We start from the raw sequence: 19,592 nt of genomic DNA on the forward strand, positions 1-19,592 counted from the left end.
GAAACTTTGGTCTATAATACTCTGACATATCTTTTCTACTTTTCCAAAATTTATTTATTTTTGTCCTCTTCCCATGAGAAAAACTTGAATACCATGCCATGTGTCCAAATCTTCTAATATAATTCTGAAATTTTTACCTAAGACACTTCTATATATCCCCTGAAACTCCTAAAGATTTAATGGTCTAAAAAGTCCTAGAAAATAATATATAACAAAAATACCAAGCTAACATGTTTAAAATTTATTTTACGATTGTTCATAAACCATAACTTCCACAAGGTATAACTCTGAAAATGATATAGAACAAAATTATGAAAATTGAACTAGATATTCCCAAGATTTATTCTTAATATGATCCAAGTTTCACTGTTTAAAACCTCCCAGAAAAAAGTAAAAAAATAAAATAAATAAATAAAAATAAAAACAAAAATAAAAATAAATAAATAAATAAAAATAAAAATAAATAAATAAATAAAATACTACAAAAATGCCAAATTGACCTATTTGAAATTGATTTCAAGAGAATTTAGGAACCTGGAATCCTTAGAACATATGTCCTAAAACATAGAGAACCAATATTTAAAATTTGAGCTAGATGACACCAATATTTCGATGCAATTTGATCCAAAATTCACAACCTAAAACCTCACAAAAAAAAATATAGTGAAAACTCCAAATTGACCTGATTTTAGGAGCATTCAAGTACCATAACTTACTTGGAGTAGATCTATGAAAATATAGAAAACCAAGATCTGAAATTTTAACTATATATTTCCCAATCTTTCTCCTCAATATTTGCAAAGTTTCACCATCTACAACCTTCCAGAAAAAATTATAGCAGAAAATCCATGATGACATATTTGAAGCAATGAAACCCTAAGATCATGAGCTTTGATACCAAATGTTATGAACTTTGCACATTAAAAATTATAAAAAACCAACAATTACAGTCCTCTTCGAGGGGGGAGCATAATTTTACTATGAATACAATGTACAAGGAAATATTTTATGATCCTAAGGCTATGTCTCGTGTGTGTGTATATATAGAGAGAGAGAGTACAATTATAATAAAATGGTACCATGAGGAGTTCTAAGCTACATAAAAATATAAAAATAGAAATGTAATCAATCAACATCTAGGGCTTAGTAAGGGGTTATAGGGTTAACATGGGCCTTATATAGGGCTTAACACTTTCAAGGTTATATATTTTTTAGATTAGTTTATGTTCCTTGGGTAGAAGGTCCTTCCACCTTATTTGATGTGATATTTTTCTTTGTATCATTCTTTACACATTTTTTATTGCTTGTCAAATACTTCACAGCCCATTCATGGAGTATAGAATTTATATATATGTAAAAAATGTATAGATAATTGATCTCTAGTTGGATAGGAATCAAGTAGTGCAAAATTATGAGATAATAATTAACAACCATGACTTCCTTCTCTATTTATATATGATTTGTCAATGTTATAGGAAATCAAGTGAGTGTTCTAAAATTTCTAGTTTCTATCACACTACAATAAAAAGATCTTCTATTGACTTTACAAGGATAGTTGTAATGATATTCTTGTGGTTTTTTTGTATATGTTATTGTGTTCACATATTAAACATATTGTGTTCTAATTTTGCTAGTTATAGTTAGAAATAGTGAATTATATTTGGAGTTTAGTCAATCGTGGGTCTTCCCTTGCATAGTGTATTCGTGTGAAAAGAACCCAAACGTATTTATAAGTGCAAGTATATATTTTCAATTGATATTGAAATGATAGAATAACCAACATTATGATAACAATAATGTTCATATGTTGTCTAATGGGCCTTGATATTGTAGATCATGGAACCCATCTATGACACATTTTGACTTTCTTTTGTGTTTGATAAACCCATTTTTTATCATGATTAATATAAATTATAGTTTCGTAGTTAAATGATACTATGAGTTGAATTGGTTGTTGAAGTGTGCTGTATTTTATTATTATATCTTAGTCCCATGATTATATGAATCTTTACATGACTAACTCCAAGTCAGTCGAATCATCAAGGGAACTCTACTCCAGCATGCATTAAGGAAAAAGGGGGATTTTGTTCACTCGTCCTCCTCCATAGACTAACAAGTTTTCAATGCACAACATCTAGCCTCCCCCACTCAAAATACTAATCCATGAGATGTAATATGCCAAGACATATGGTTTTTAGAACAAGGAGCCCTAGTTTTGGTGATACTACAAACATAGTCCATTCAATCAATGAGTGATTGAAGGGATGGGTTGATTCAAGATCCTAGCATAAATAGGTCCCATGGGATATCCTTGGGTTTGTTAGTCAATATTTATAGTCAATTTTATGCTATTACATTGGCCATTTAGAGAACTTGAATTTCTCTAAGATGTTCTTTTGTTTTGAGTTGATATGTTAATGTAAGGGTTGCATTTTCAAGCTCACTATCATTAATTTTTTCTAGATTCCTTGTAGGAATTTTAGGTAGAACCCACTCAAGATTACCTAAGGAACCTTTTTAACATTTTTGTACTTCACTTTCAAAACTTTTAGTTTATTCTATTTATGAGTTAGGTTCTAAATGTTTTAGTTACCAACAATCTCTTTCTTTTAATAGCATCTTATGTTAGATTTACTTCATGTTTATTCACAAGTATATTATCCAACTTGCTTCACATGTTTAATATAAAAAAAATTATGGCCCTCGGGACCCTATATTAAGGCCCTAATAAGTATTCATTATTAATTTATTTTTTATATTAGGAGGTTGGATAGAACCTTTCATTGTACCTATTGACTCACCCCTACTAAAAATTATGCAAGCCATTGCAACTAGACTCTCTTCTAGAAAATTTAATAAGATAAAAATAAGAAAAAAAATTAGTAGGTGGGGTCCTCATAGGAAATAAGGAGATGTTGGATCTCATATTTGTTTAGATTTCATGACTATAGAATTGTTATCATGTGTTATTATTTACGATGTTTATGACAAAGAATTGGCAAGAGCTTAGATTTGATATGTAGACTTCATTGTTGGCTTCAACAAAAATAATATCCCTATTAATATGTGTGAAACAATTTTATTGACCCTTCTTATCAGGTCGGAATGTACACAAGTATTGTATTTCTATACCACCAACACATAGCAAATCTTGGCTTTACATGTTTCATGGTTTTAATAGCATATGTTATGAAGCATGATAACTGAAATATTTTGTTGAATGTGGGTGAAGCTTTTTCCATCTCATTACATGTTAGGCTTACGTATTGATGTTGTTAGTTACATGTTGTTGGTCTTTCACTATCCCCATCAATGAGAAATAACAATAATATTAGAGCTTTGGGGCACAAATTTGATTTGGGCATTGTACCATAAGAGATTCATAACTTGTCATATGATATGCATATGGTATGGGTGGTGCATGAACGAAAGGAATATGGGAAAGTTTACATTAATTTTGTATGGTGATTAATGCGACACGTCACAAGGCATGCACTGGGATGCATGATTCAGGTATCGTGGGTGGAAGGACTTGAAGGCAGGCCACCAACCCAGTATTGTATTTATTTGGAAAGTTAAACTCTTCTTCAGCTCTATCCAAACCCTAGTATATCAAGAGAAAATGTTATGAAATTTTGTGGTTTCTAGTTGAATGGTAATGGTTTCTGGGTCTCTAGTGGATAGTAGAAGACCACAATAGCTCAAAGATGTACAATTTTGTTTCTATGGAGGAGAATTTTCACTTGAAAGAATGGTTGATTAGATATTTTACTTGTTATGGATTTGTATTTGTGATGTGTATGGGTTAACCTTCTCATTCCATAGTCATTCCTCATCCATTTTTCTTTCATGTACTTAGTTTGACCTATTTTTTATTGTAATCAACATGCATGAAATATTTTTTAAAAGATAACAACGCAACCCTCTCCGAAATGGCAAGTTGGTGGTGCTCATGGTTTCTCTCCATTAAAAATGTTTGGGATCTCAATGCAAGGGTGTAACATACTTACAATTGGTATTTTATTTCAGTTTAGGAGAAAATCACTCCAGTTGTAAGATAATTGTCAAACCCTTGGCCTCAAATATGATCCATATACTCTTTGTTATAAACCCCTCGCTTTTGAAATGGGTTATTGATACTATTTGAGAAAAAGATTTAGCGCATGGACTATGTTGTGCTCAACCTTTTATTATGACCATTCTCTATTTGTTATGTTGACTCTATATATATCTCTTAGTTTATTTATGAACTATTGGCAAAATAATTTAAACACGGGTCTTTTATCAAACTCACCTTACTGAGAAACTCACAAATTCTAATTGAGTTGCATCACCAATGCACCAATATTTGTCCAATACATATATTTGAAGAAATGTGCATGCACTTTTAGTCATGCATGTACCATTGTTGTTTTTTTTACAGTATGTTGAACACTTGTAAGTCATGGAATTACTCTCACAGTTTGAATTTTTTTTTTTTTTTAAGAGAAATGATGTCAACAACCTTCAAACTTTTCCTAGTCAACCACATTTAGTAGCCCAAACAATCATCTTTCCTCTCATCTATTCCATATCACTTTCTCTCAATGCTTTTGTACCCCTCATTATTAGATCAAGAGTAAAATATTCCTCATATATTAATGAATTGTGGGTTTGTTCCGCTTGCAATTATGTATTTCTCTTTTCAAAGAATTTTGCAGCATTTCTCTTGCTTTAACAACCTAGTTACAACACTCACTTTTCATTCAATTTTCACATGCAAATGTTACAATGATCTAAATATTAAGTATCCCCCCCAAATTGTTCATATGTTTCCACACCCATTTCGTTGCCTTTTGTGAATGTATATACTCCTACAATTGTAGCATTCATTTGCATATGAGTGACAACCAATAAGCCAATCTATTTTGAATGCACATGCATGATCAAACATATTTTTCATAAGTTTTATTTTCTTCTTTAATATCTTCATCAGTGATATGTCATTTCAAGTACCTAAATTGTTACATTAGACAAGATTTATATAGGTGACTATTTGATTTGTTTTAGTTATCATGTGATTGAGATATACAATGTCATGATAAAATATGTTTTTATCTCTATTATATATAAGTTTTAGCAAGGGTTCTAGGGGGAACAAGAGGGGATAGGGAAGAAGGACAAATGTGTTGTAGAATCAAAGCAGAAATCAAAGAATAATGTCTTCCATTTGCTTTAATGTTGATTATTATGAATTCAACCAATTAACTGAAACTGGGCATCTGTATCTAGGAGGTCTTCCCCCTAATCCTCATGTATCAGATAACTCTTCTGAGCCACACCCTAGCATTATAGAATTCCTAAGCCCCATCCACTTCCACAACAATAGCCTCAATGTCATGATGAATGGGAATAAAATCTTATCAGACTAGCCTCTTGAATTGCCCATTGGCCCTCCAATTCTCAATAGGATATCCACCACATGTTGTTGTCCCCAAGATTCCATATGTTGTATATCATATTGACCATTTCTCTAGAAAAAAAACTCTAATTTCTCCTACACAAGAAAATAGGGAAAACAACCCATGGTCACCTCACCTGTATTCTCTTCCACTCACATACCATCATAACCAGAACTGAAGAAGAGAGATATCCTTCTTAGACATGCATCTCAAGCTAAATGAAGAAAATATGAGTGATGAGGAAGAGAATATAATTAATTTAGATAGAGATCGAGAGCTATATTGATTGGGCTTCAACTTGACCTTATGATTGCTTACTTTTCAAAATTTTATAGAGGCGTGTACTAGGGAAACGAAATTATTTTTGGTTATATTTATTTTGAACATATTAGAGGCACAAGTATTTTATCATGCACACCGTTTTGATAAGTCTTCATATTATGTTTTATGTTCATGATATATATTGGTTAATGGTTCATTTCGGTGGTATAATTAATTATGGTTGGTGATATTGAAATTTGTACAATGCTAGTATTTATATTTCATATTTGAGGGAGTCACAAGGTGATATTTTAATGATATATTATGGATATGAGCCTAGTGGGACTCCACCTACTCAAAATAAATTACAAAATTACAAAATTTTCTTCAATCGTCCTCTTATCTTGAAACTAAAAGAAAATATTAACTATATAAATTTAAAGAAATTAATAGTATTTATCTTGTAACTGACTAAAATAAATTATGAAAGGAGAAAGAGGTCATTGAGGAAAGAGATTGGACAAATCTGAAGAGAGGTATGCTACACTTTTAAGTTTTCATTATTCTAATCATACACTTTTTTCTCTAAGCTAAGAGGCCTAACTATCTTGTTGATAACAAAATTTTCTTGAGGAGTGACAAGGAAGGAGTGATCTCATCGTTTGTTGTTTGTGCCTATAAGGTTGTTTTAGTTTCCTTACAACTTATTGCCCTTTTTCGAAGGATTGATTAATTTTTGAATGATAATTAGTGCATCTTTTGTAGAGTTATGAACGTGACAATCTTATCAGAAGGGTTCAAAGAAGAAAAAATTCATTATTTTTCTTTTCATGGCACCTAGTTGCCTCTATATCAATATTTAACATCTTTAGCTTCTAAACTCATTTTCTGGTCCAGAATTTCGCAGAAATTTGAAAAGACAATTGGTTGTACACTCTCATTTGTTCAATAAAATCAATTTTGAATCCTTCATATTGGGCACATATCTCTATAGATTTTTGAAATATTATTCTTTTAAAAATACTAAGCATATTTATGACACATCTTACCTAACTATTGATCGTCATATATCACAATATTTAATGCATGTATAGTCTTTCTAGGGTGTTTGGTGTAAACTTATAATGCCTATCATTTTTGTTATTTCTATTGAAAAATATAGCTATGGCCAGCCGTCATAATCCTTGATGTATTTATAATACTATGTAAAAACATGAAAGAAAATTAAATTTTAAATTAGAAGAAAGAAAATTAAAAGAAAGGAAATCAATAAAAATACCTAAAATTAAGATCCTTGAAAATAACTCATACTCAAGTAAATAACATATTTACCATTAGTTACTACCCACCATAATTTAAGAAGGTATTTGCATAAAAGATGGAATAGGAAAAATATGTAAATAAATATACCTACCAAGAGTTACTTCCCACCATTATTTATGTTATCTTCAACACTTTAAGAAATATGAGTAAAAATGTAAATGTGCAGACTTACTAGAATTTAATTTACAAAGAGACATGATTTAATTTAAGATACATGTCTCTTGGGTATCTTGGGTATAAAATACACTTGAACTTTTTCATTTTACACACACACTTATCACTCACATATCTCTCTCTCACACACATTGTGATATCTACTTTATTTTCATGGTTATTAGTTGAATTTCTGAAGTGTGATTGCTTGATGAAGATAAAAGAACTATAATATATATTCACAAGTAATTACCATAGTTTAGAAATAAAGTACTTGTATCAATTGTACTGAAAAATCAACATGGTATCAGATCTTTGGTAAAAGAAAGAGCATAGAAATCACTGCTTGAAATACCCTACCTTGAGGTCAACTTGAAACCCTAAATCTATATTCAAGTTTCACCCATGGCCTCTACTATGACTTCAAAGAACAAGTTAGAGGGGGGCACTAACTTTATGGCTTGGAAGAAAAGAATTGACCTAATTCTTGCAAAAGAATATCTTTTGGAAATTGTGCAAGGAAAAGTGACTGAACCTACAAATGAAGCTAGAAAGAAGAAGTACAAGAAAGATGACATCACCACCATGAGCATTATTGTGGACTCCATCAAGGACCATATTATTCCATACATCTCAAAGCATGACACTTCAAATAAGATGTATGATGCCTTAAATAATTTATATACTATCAACAATATGGGCCAAAACATGAACTTGAGAAAAGAGCTTTGTGATATAAGAATGACAAGGAACAATATAGTGGCTTCCTAATTTGTGAGGGATTCTCAACTAAGAGATCAACTACAAGTTATTGATGAAATTGTCTCTGATAAAGAACTTGTGACTTCAACACTTAATGGACTACCATGTTCATGGGATTCATTTGCAGCAGGCATGAGCAGTTGAAAGGAAGCTCCAAGTTTGGAAGATCTATGGGCAGCTTATGTTCAGGAAGAATATTCAAGACTTCTATCTATGGAAAGAAATAAAAAAGAAGAATAATATTCTCAAGCCTATGAAGCTTGTTCCATGAAAGTTGGAGGAAGAAAGAAGTATGGATTTCAAAAGAAGAAAAAGGGTTTTGATAACATGCCCAATCCTAAAAGGAAGAAACAGATATCTCAAATTCAGTGCTTTTGTTGCAATAAATTTGGTCACTTCAAATCCCAATGTCATAAAAGGTTCAAGGGTAGGAAGAAGAGAGGAAATCAACATGCTACCATGGAAGAACTGATGAGCAGTCCAAGAGATCCAAAGTTGAAGGAGATAAATATCACTTCAGCTATTCCACACTTACAGAATCTCTTGGAGATGACAACAATATATGGTCGATTGACATTGGAGTTTCAATACATATGACAAGGGAGCATGATCATCTTACAAGTTTGATGGAAAGAAGATTGGCACAAAAGGTAGAGCTTGGAGACAATAATATCTATGCAGTCAAAGGAATTGGGAAAACATTTGTTGAGCTGGAAATAGGTGAAAATGTTCACTTGAGAAACATACTCTATGTTCCAAGTTTGAAAAATAATTTGGTTTCAATTTCATGTTTAGAATATAGAGGAGATAGAGTGGCCTTCATTGATGGGAAAGTCCTTGTGTGGGACAAGGGCTCTAGTATAAGCTTTACTAGGCTTATTGGAATTCGCGAAGGAAGATTGTAGAGAATCCTAGGTAAATATTCCAAAGCATTGGTACATAATAATATTAACCCTACTGAGTTATGGCATAAGATATATGCACATATTCATTATAGAGCCTTGTCAACTTTGAAGCAGATTGTTTTAGGTGTACCAGATTTGCAAATATATCATAAAGATATGTGTAAGGGATGTTCTCTTGGAAATAATGTTAAGAAACCATTTCGAGGTAGTGAACATAGCTCCAAATACATTTTGGATCTAGTCCACTCTGATGTGTGTGGTTCCATGTCGATGAAATATCTTGGAAGTGCTCTATACAATGTATCCTTTATCAATGACTTATCTCATAAGACATGGATCTATATGATAAATTCAAAAGACAAAATTTTCATAATGTTCCAAGAATTCAAAGCTAAAGTGGAGAACCAGAAAAGGAATATAATCAAGATCTTATGATAAGATAATGGAGGAGACTACACCTCTAAGGAACTAATTTCCTTCTGTAAGGAAGTTGGGATTAAGTGGGAGTTGATATTTCCCTATAATCCTCAATAGAATGGAGTGGCTGAAAGAAAAAATAGATCTATTAAAGGTTCCATGAAGGTGATGATAAATGATCAAGATGTACGAATTTTCTTTTGGGGAAAAGCTCCCAAGATGGTCATCTACATCCTAAATATAATTTTGTATAGGCTTCTGGACATAATCCTCTCTAAGAAGAATTCACAGATCAGAAAACATAGGTTGATCATATGAGAATATTTGGTTGTCTAGTGTTCATACATGTACCCAAGTATAAGAGAAACAAGTTAGAGCCTTGTGTTAAGAAGGGAATAATTGTTGGGTATAGTGACCATCAAAAGTTTATAGGATATATGTTCCAGGGTAATGACAGTTGTAAGTAAGCAGAGAGGTGACTTTTAATGAAGATGCAGCTTACTGGAAATCCAGAGAAGAGCACTCAGACACTGAAGATAATGAGAAGAATCATGTGGCTCCTAAAGAATATGTTAGAGGTCCTCCGTCATCCTCTAGTTATATTTATGATCATGAAGATATTCCAGAAGGACCTTTTGAACTATTGAATCTTGTGGTTGTTCAAAAAAATAGAAAAAGAACAGCTTGGTTAAAACCTACTTTGCAAGATGCAATAGGACATGCAACTCCACAAGGAACCTTCAAGGAATCTAAGCGACTTAAGAGATATTTTGGTTATGCACCTTTAATAGCTATGTTGATTGACTTTGAACCTTCCAACTTTGAGGAAGCGGCTACCTAACAATTGTGGAAGGATGATATGATGGAAGAATACCAATCTATTATGAAGAATGATGTTTGGGAAATTATTCCAATACCTGAAGGAAATTATGTGGTAACCTCAAAGTGGATTTACGAGATCAATCATGCAGCGGATGGGAGAATTGAAAAATATAAGGCAAGATTCATGGCTAGAGGATTCTCTAAGAAAGGAGGAGAATAATGGGGTGAAGTATTTGCATCAATTTCCAAATTAAAGAAGGCCTTGTATAGAATCAAACCACATGGGCTTCACTCAATGAACCTCTGACATATCAAGTTCGTTCGTGGTATACTAAACAATGCCCTTAATTTGACTACATATTGGAAAATACCTCTAAAAATGATATTATTTAACCCCCTGGAAATATGATCCCAATACACCTTCCCAATTTAAAAGACCCCTACTTTCATTAAATATTGTAGCTATCCATTTTTCATTAACATTTTGTATACCCCTTTATATTTTTTCATTAACTTTGAGCTCCATTTTTTACACCTACCAATATAAAAGCCCTTTACTCCCTACATATCCCCCAATATATTATGTCATTTTTTCCTCAATATATATCCCCCAATATGAATGCACGTGGTATGATATTTCTCTCCCGATGAAGCCCCCATGACTCAAACAAGCTCCAAGAGTTTGGTATTCTAGAATTGAGGAATATATGACGACACTTGTTTTCTCTAAAACTGTTATTAATCCAAATATTTATATCAAGGTTGTAAAAGGTGATCTAGTGATATTGCTACCATTAGAGAAATTTTGAGGTATAAAATGAGCCTCCTAAAGAATATTATAAAATAATAGTGGAAATAATAAAATAAGATTATATTACATCATCAAATTTTAGAAAAAAAAAAGAAAAAGCTACTTTTTCAACTTGTATTTTCAACTTATCTCCCTACGGTTTTACTCAAATTTCAAGTGGTGGCACTCATTTGATGTGGAGTTTAATTCCTCATCCAAGGAGTTCCTATATTGCATAATTTTGATGGACCTTGCTATATAAAAAATGTGATTGCAATCACATTTTTCATGTATTTCTCATTTTTCATGTTGTGGGGTCTACCGAAAGTATGAAACATGAGTACTCCTTGGATGAGGAATTAAATTTTTCATCAATGAGTTCTCCCACAAAATTTGATTAAAACCACTAGTATATAATTTGAAAATACGAGTTGAAAAAATAGTTTTTATTTTTATAATCTTTTTACTTTTTTTCCAAAAATAGTGAATCAGCCTTGTTATATGGAATTTGCATCTACGGATAAACACATTTTCCCTAGGTGCGTGACTACACCTAGAACAACAGAAAGAAGTAGTTTAACCTTTTCTTATAGAATATAGATGAGATAGAGGAACTTACTTGTAGTCTTTCGCTTCCTTGATCTCTTTTGAATCACTCCCATCACTCCCACTTGAACTAATCCGCTCAAAAGGTACCTGTATCAAGTGAAACAGAAACAAGAAACAATCAAAGCATACATGATCTATCTACTATAAAACAATGGAATCGAAGACATTGAAACACATAATCATCACAAATATGATCAATCATATGAGAAAAGGAATAAGCTCTTTATTAATGTAGAAGGAAGAGTATCACCCAATACAGTTTGATCCTGTGCCACTCCTCCAGCTTCAATCCAACCCTCACCACATCAAAATCACACCACTCCAGTAGCATAACATTTCTCAACATGAACTCAATTCTCAAACCAATATAATTTCCTTACAAACTTCAGATTATAGCCCCATGATCACTATGATGAGTTCTCAATTTATAGGAAATGGAGGTGGTTTTGTCATAAATGAGGGTATTGAATGGCCTTCCAAACTTGGAGTTAGTTTCCATGGAGCAAGGGATGAGAGGGAAGATGTTAATGGATGCTTAGCCTATCTAATTTCGAGCTCATAGGAGGAGATAAGAGAATGGATCCTTCTAGAATCATCTAGAATGAAAGAATATTCCCAGAACCCTATGCAAATTTTGCTCAATCGCGCCTAGCACAGGTCAAAGAGGGCCTAAGTGCACTGCAGTGCAGGCCACAGTGGGCCTATCTGCTCTGGAGCCCACTGTCTCAAGGCTTAGGTTGTGTTGGTGTCCCAAGGAGGCATTTCAGGAAGGCTTCAAGCCAGGAACCTTTCATAGAAGGAAGCATTCAATGAGTTGACTTGTCTAGGGCATGTAACAACTAAATTAGGATTTGATGAGCCCTAAAAGTAATGATCTAAATGTCGGGGGTGATGTGCCAAAATATACCTGTAAAATTTTCCCCCTAAAGCATGAAGTCGAAAATGATAATGTCGAGTGATATGCTTTAGGATGTGACGAAGAGGAACTGGAGCGGATGGTGACTTGCATCGATTACAATACATAACATCATGATGTTTTGAATTTTTTCATGAATTGCTGAGGGAAGGCATACCCATGCTCAACATATAAACTTTTAATTACATGTACAAAGATAGTCATCTATAGATATAGACCCATGATAGGATGACCATCTGTGTAAAGCCATTGTACAGATGATTTAGTACTCTCCTGAAATTGCAGCTCGGATGGATGAAACTAGATCCAAGGTCTTCTATCTCATCCAATCGTTCGCTCAAGTATGATTCTAACCAAGTGAAAATGTGATCTGAAGTTGAACATGGGAAGGCACCGTCTGATTACCACCTAATGATGTAAGCCGTTAACAGATGCGAGAGAGATCACCGATAATGATAATGATTCTCAAGGTACTGCAGTACATTTTGCATGGTATGAATAGATTTTTTGATGTTGAACACCATACAAAATCTTTCGGTTGAAGGCCAATGATGTCAACCTGTCGCCAGAAGCAAGAAACTTGCCATTGATGTATGCAAGCCTCAAGGTACTGAAAGATTGTTTCTAAGTCAACTTCTTGGATAATGTGTTGATGTTGACAAGAAGTGACTCGTCGCAGGAGGGCCTTCATGTATCCCACATCAATGACACGAAACGAGTGTAATGATTTTGGAGACAGAATGTGATTGACGACACAAGGTTTAGGAATGGGGGTCATGAAAATGAAGGTTTATGAGTATTGCAAAGGACGAGTTTTACTGAGTGACTTTTCTTGAACATCTTGGTGACACTAAATGAATTGGCAGCATTGACCCAAAACCAAAGTGATGGATGGTGTGATAGACCATAGGTATGATAACCATCAAGCAGATAACCCAACCCAAATAGTCAAAGAGATGAAGTGAAAGTGTCATGTTGAAGAGTGACTTGCTACCATAAAGTGATCTATCCCCTTTTCCCATTTTCCCTAGTCATTGCTGACTAGTACCTCTTTATTTTTTAACAAGCGTGAGGAGGATAACATATGCTTGTAGTATAATTCCACCCTTCGAGTGAATCCATCGCTATGTGATGTTTTAACGAGCCTGGCGAAGGTGAAACTCGACCTTTTCATGATGGACAAGTTTGTCGCTATTTGATGTTTTAACAAGTTTAATGATAATGAGAACTCGGTCATTTTCATATTTAGAGAGTTTGAAAAGGGACAAAAAGGAAACTCCACGATTTCTTTTTCATAAGTTTGTCTCTCAAGTCTGAAAAAGCGTAAAATAATACAAGAGAGAACCTATTGACCATGTTCGATCAATGTATTCCTTTTTCGTAAATAATCTATCTCAGTCTGGAAAAGGGTTAAACTTATACTGAGTAGATGTCATTTCCAGTCTGTTTATGAGCTGAAAAGGACAAGCGCCTGACAAAATTTTCATATTTTGAGAGTCTCAAAAGAGCTTAGAGAGGACTCCACTTAGAGGAACGAGTGTTGTCTAGGATATAAACTAGTTCCAGTGATGTTGGAACTTCTCAAAACATGTTGATTTATGTGAAGAGGCTGGCTAATAAGACCACTCATTGCAACTGTTCCTCAAAAAGGGTAAAACAACCAAGTGAAAGCGTATGATCGGCGAAGCAAATAGTGACGATGGAAGGAAAAAAACCACAAGGCTCATCTGACGAAAGAGGCTGATAGAATGGTAATCACGAGGGTTAAAATGGAGATGGGTTCATTTTTACACAAGCTTGAACCATAGGGAACTATGCTTGGATTCAGTTTCATGTTTACACAAGCTTGAAATGAAAAACTATGCTTGGATTCAGTTTCATGTTTACACAAGCTTGAAACAAAAAAATATGCTTGAGATTGGTTTACATACCCCCAACATGATGACTCGATTCTAGGTGCATGCCCCCCAAGCTTCATTACATTCACCTAAGTAGACTACTCATGCCTATCAGGTGGATGGAATGAAGGTTCATTTATGAGATCAAGTGAAGGACTCGACTAGGATTTTACAAGATCTAATCAAAGACTTGAATGGGAGCTTTGCTCTAGGGGACCTTGTTTCATTTTTTAATGAGCTTGACACAAGACAGGGAACTCTTCTCATATTACTTGTTTCATGTTTTAATGAGCTTGAAACAGGATAAGGAACTATGCTCATATTCCTTGATCAAGACCCATAAGAGGTCATGACTTCCAAGAGGTTCTCATCAGATTAGAGAACAATGCTTTGGAAGGGATACATAGCAAGTAATCAATTAGAGATATCTAGTTCCAATGCCCCCAGTACATAATGCACAACATCACGGAATTGATCGTCAGTTGATGTAGGCATGGAACATGTTGCCACATAATTGACCGATGGTGAGGAAGATACCATTGGGAAAAAAGGACCATTTAGGTAACATGGTTGACGGGAAGCCATATTTGGACTAGGAAATGAAAGCTGGTCAAAAGTGACAATTCTTCCTTCATGCAGGAAACACATCACTCGAAAGAGTGTTGAAACAATAGCTCCCATGTCAAAAACATAGTCACACCCAAGAAGTAAATTGTAATCTAATGGGCCTGGGACTACCATTACATTGAGATAAACAATTTTTCCTCCCAAAGTAATAGACAACTAAGGAAGGATCCCTAATGGTTGACTGGTTCCTCTGTTAGAAGCCAACAAATTCTGGGTAACAGGCACAAGTGGTGGCAAACCGAGCGCCTACCAAGTAATGGAGGAAAGGATACTCACAGATGTACCTTAACATATAATAGTGCTAGATAAAATCATATTACAAACTTGTACTATGACCTGGAAAGGAACATAAGAAGGAAGACGACATCCTTCTAGTCGATTCCAATCAAAGGAAGTGACCAGACTACTTGGAGGGGCTACCGTAAGAACGGGAGAATTACCCCCTTGAGTTACGAGAACAGGAGGATTTTCCTCCTACCTTAATGGAACAGGAGGGTTGCCTCCAAGCTATTGGAATCTGAAGAAACAAAAAAGAACCTGAGTGGTATCATATTCAATCTCTATGGGAAAGGTACGATTAACTGAAGGTGAAATTGGGTCAACTGTTTCCTCGACCTGTGATTTGTCAGGTATATAATCATGGGATTCACATTTAGAGAGAGTGGGTTTGACTGATGGTTGATTTGGGTTAATCACTTCATCAACTAGTGAAGGATTAAGGGAAAGTCTCCTGTAACCAGATGGAAGTTGCTGCAGAGAAGCAAGACGATTATCCAACATTTTTTGGGCTTCATCCAAATAGGGACAAAGGTTAATGGGGTTATTCCATTCACATAACCTACAGGGAAACTTAAATTTACCCTTCTTTCCATGAACTCTACTACCACTAGTTGATGGTGTGTCACTAGCATGATCTCCAAAAGTTGATGACACAGGATGATGTGAATGAGAAGACCATTCTTCTAAGATCTAAGGAATACCATAACAATTTCGAAGAATATGGTCTCCTGTACAAATTTTTCAAGGATATCAAAGTTTGTGAGGCTTATCGGATGGTTTCTCATCAGAAGTTGCATTCAAAGCAATGGTTTCTTGGTTTCCCCCCTGCTGAATTTTCTTCTTCTTCTTCTTCTTCTTCGCTTTCTTCTTCTTCTTATCCACCTGGTTACTAGTGTCAATACTTTCACCAGGTGACGAGGAAGAAGGGGAGGAAGAAACAACCAATGAAGAAGGTAAAGGGTCAACTTTAGGATCAACTGGAGGTTGATTTTGTCCAAGTGGATGAGTACTCGATAGCGGACAAATCACAACATTTTGAACCGAGGTTGAAAAAAACCATACTAGCAAGCCAATGGTAAATCTGGGAAGGGATAATGTAGCCATATATGGTGCACCAATATTTCTGAAAGGAGGAAAAGGAATAAGATTCCCATCAAAAGGAATTCCTTGATCGATGGACTTCAGAGTTGTTGCCATATATCTCAACCTAAGATCAACTAAGGAGTTACGTGGAGGATGTTATTTGTGGTCAATTAATTTTGTTTTAATCAAAATAACATAATAAAATAAAAGAGAGATAATCTAGGCAAAAGGATTACCAAGTAACTATGAACTGTAATATACTGCCTCAGTAAACCAAGGACTTAACATATGGGTAGGCAATCTCCCCGAATGTCATTTTCGGTGTATCACAGTATACAAGGCACCGACTCAGTTACCTATAGATGGATAGCAACCTAATGTAGTTTTCCAAAATATACCTGAAAGTACGTGGACGCCCAATCCATGTTAGCATTGTCTAATGTGAAACCGCACAGTGAGAGCATTCCTTTATAGTTTTTGCACTATAACACCACACTATATACCCAAAGGTACATGGATGCGCTACGATATACTTACATACATGGAATGAGGTATCACACTCAGAATGTATCACAGACAATTAATGACAATTGCTATGTTTTACGACTCCGGAACACGTCTCTAGCCTAGAACGTCTAAATGTTATTCATTAGGTGACAATGCTCCATTAGGTTAATTAAGATAATTTTTAAGTTGATTTTGATTAAGAGTTTGTCTTTCAGGTTCACCGCGTGATGTCTTTGAAATTCCTAGAATGCAACTATGATGAGAAACATTCTTTTCATTTGATTTTGAACAATGAAAACCTTAACTACAAGGGATAGAGTAATCAGTTTGTTTAACCAAAGAGAAAAGAGCACATCTAATGCAATTTCCCTATACTATTCCTACAAGAACACACAAACCTCTAATTGCATAATCCAAGTTTTTCTTTTCAATTCCCTTAATGTTTAGATGAACAAAAGGAAACTAAATGCACATACAATCAATCAATCATTTTGCAAGAAATGAATACTTTACGACAATTCCTTTTCGAAAGAAATGAATACTTTACGACACTTCCTTTTCAAAAAAGAATAATCAACTATAAGCTAACTTTGACAATGAATTGATAATGATAAAGAAGGCATTTAAGAAACATTAAACAATCAAGGAAAAAGTAGGGCTAGGAAGAGAAATGCAACTTGATTTCAGAACCACAAGAGTCCTTGATCTTTCAGCAAGTAAAAACAGAAGCAACTTTGAAAAAATCAAGCCAAAGGTGGGTTTTTTAGCCTAAGAGGAATCAGCGTATGCCAGAGTGGGAGACAATGCACTACAATGCACTGTCTCTAAGGTAGGGGCTACTCTGCAGTGCACTATGTCAAGACCAACACTGCACTGGTGCCAGAGAGTCAAATCAAGAGACATTCAAGCACAATTTTTGACTAAAAACACTTCAAAAAGGCTGAAATAAGATCAATATAGTCAAGAAAAGTCTACTAAGGTGTAATATGATGAGGGTAAGCCACCAAGAATGACATTCGTTCCTAGTACAGTCACCAATTTTCTATATGTAATTTGCATCTATGGATAAACACATTTTCCCTAGGTGGGTGACTACACCTAGAACAACAAAAAGAAAGTAGTTTAACCTTTTCTTATAGAATATAGATGAGATAGAGGAACTTACTTATAGTCTTTTGCTTCCTTTATCTCTTTTGAATCACTCCCATCTCTCCCACTTGCATTAAATCTGCTCAAAAGGTACCTATATCAAGTGAAATAGAAACAAGAAATGATCAAAGCATACATGATCTATCTATTATAAAACAATGGAATTGAAGACATTGAAATACATAATCATCATAGATATGAACAATCATATGAGAAAAGGAATATGCTCTTTATTAATGTAGAAGGAAGACTATCACCCAACACATTTCGATCCTGTGCCACTCCTCCAGCTTTAGTCCAACCCTCGCCACATTAAAAGCACACCACTCTAGCAGCATAACATTGCTCAACATGAACTCAATTCTCAAGCCAATAGAATTTACTTACAAACTTCAGATTCTAGCCCCCTGATCACTATGATGAGTGCTCAATTTATAGGAAATGGAGGTGGTTTTGTCATAAATGAGGGTATTGAATGGCCTTCCAAACTTGGAGTTAGTTCCCATGGAGAAAGGGATGAGAGGATAGGAGGTTAATGGTTGCTTAGCCTATCCAAGTTCAAGCTCATAGGAGGAGATAAGAGATGAGATCCTTCTAGAATCATCTAGAATGAAGGAATATTCCCAAAACCCTATGCAAATTTCACTCAATCTCGCCCAACGTAGGTCCAAGAGGGCCTAAGTGTGCAGTGCAGGCCATAGTGGGCCTGCCTGCTCTACAACACACTATCTCAAGGCTTAGGCTGCGCTGGTGTCCCAAGGAGGCATTTCAAGAAGGCTTCAAGCCAGGAAACTTTCATAGAAGGAAGCATTCAATGAGTTGACTTGTCTAGGGCATGTAACAATTGAATTAGGGTTTGATGAACCCTAAAAATAATGATCTGAATGTCGGGAGTGATGTGCCCAAATGGACCTATAACAATCCCCGATGGTTGACATCATCATATTGAATCCTATTAGTTCTTATAAAGTATATTTTGGTTGTACATTTTTGTTTTGTGGCCCATTTTAGACCTCAAAATTCCTCTAATGTATATGTTGATGATTTGTTCCTGGATGATGTAGAACATCTTATTTCTCAGTGTAAAATGGATTTGACCTCTGAATTTGACATGAAGGATCTTGGCTTGATGCATTACTATTTAGGGATAGAATTCTAGCATAACCCTAGTGAAATCCTTCTTGGAAAAGGAAAATATGTCATCAAGATCCTTTAGAAGTTTGGCATGATGAAGTGAAATTCTATGACAACTCTTATGATGATGAACCTAAGAAAGATGAGAGATTCTGAGTTTGATCTCATATATCCGTACATGTAACATAAGTTGATTATATCATTGATGTATTTGGTAAATACCGAGCCAAATATTTTCTTTGTGGTAAACACCTTGAGCCAGTTCTAGATGGAACCGGGACATGACAATTGGACTGCAATAAAGAATATATTGAGATATTTTTGTTGTATTGTTGACTATTTTTTTAGATATGCTTTGAATGGTCAGATATGATTGCATGGAGATACATACTCTGACTAGGGAGGGAGTACAGATGACAGGAAGAGTACATCTGGTGCATGTTTGGAAGCAAACCTCTTTCGCACTTAATACTACAAAATTAGAGTATATTGTAGCTTGTTTGGCATGTTGTGAGG

The sequence above is a fragment of the Pinus tabuliformis genome, chromosome 7, assembly GCF_031772625.1.
Source record: "Pinus tabuliformis cultivar Carrire ecotype Pingquan chromosome 7, CPIR1, whole genome shotgun sequence".
Lineage (NCBI taxonomy): Eukaryota > Viridiplantae > Streptophyta > Pinopsida > Pinales > Pinaceae > Pinus > Pinus tabuliformis.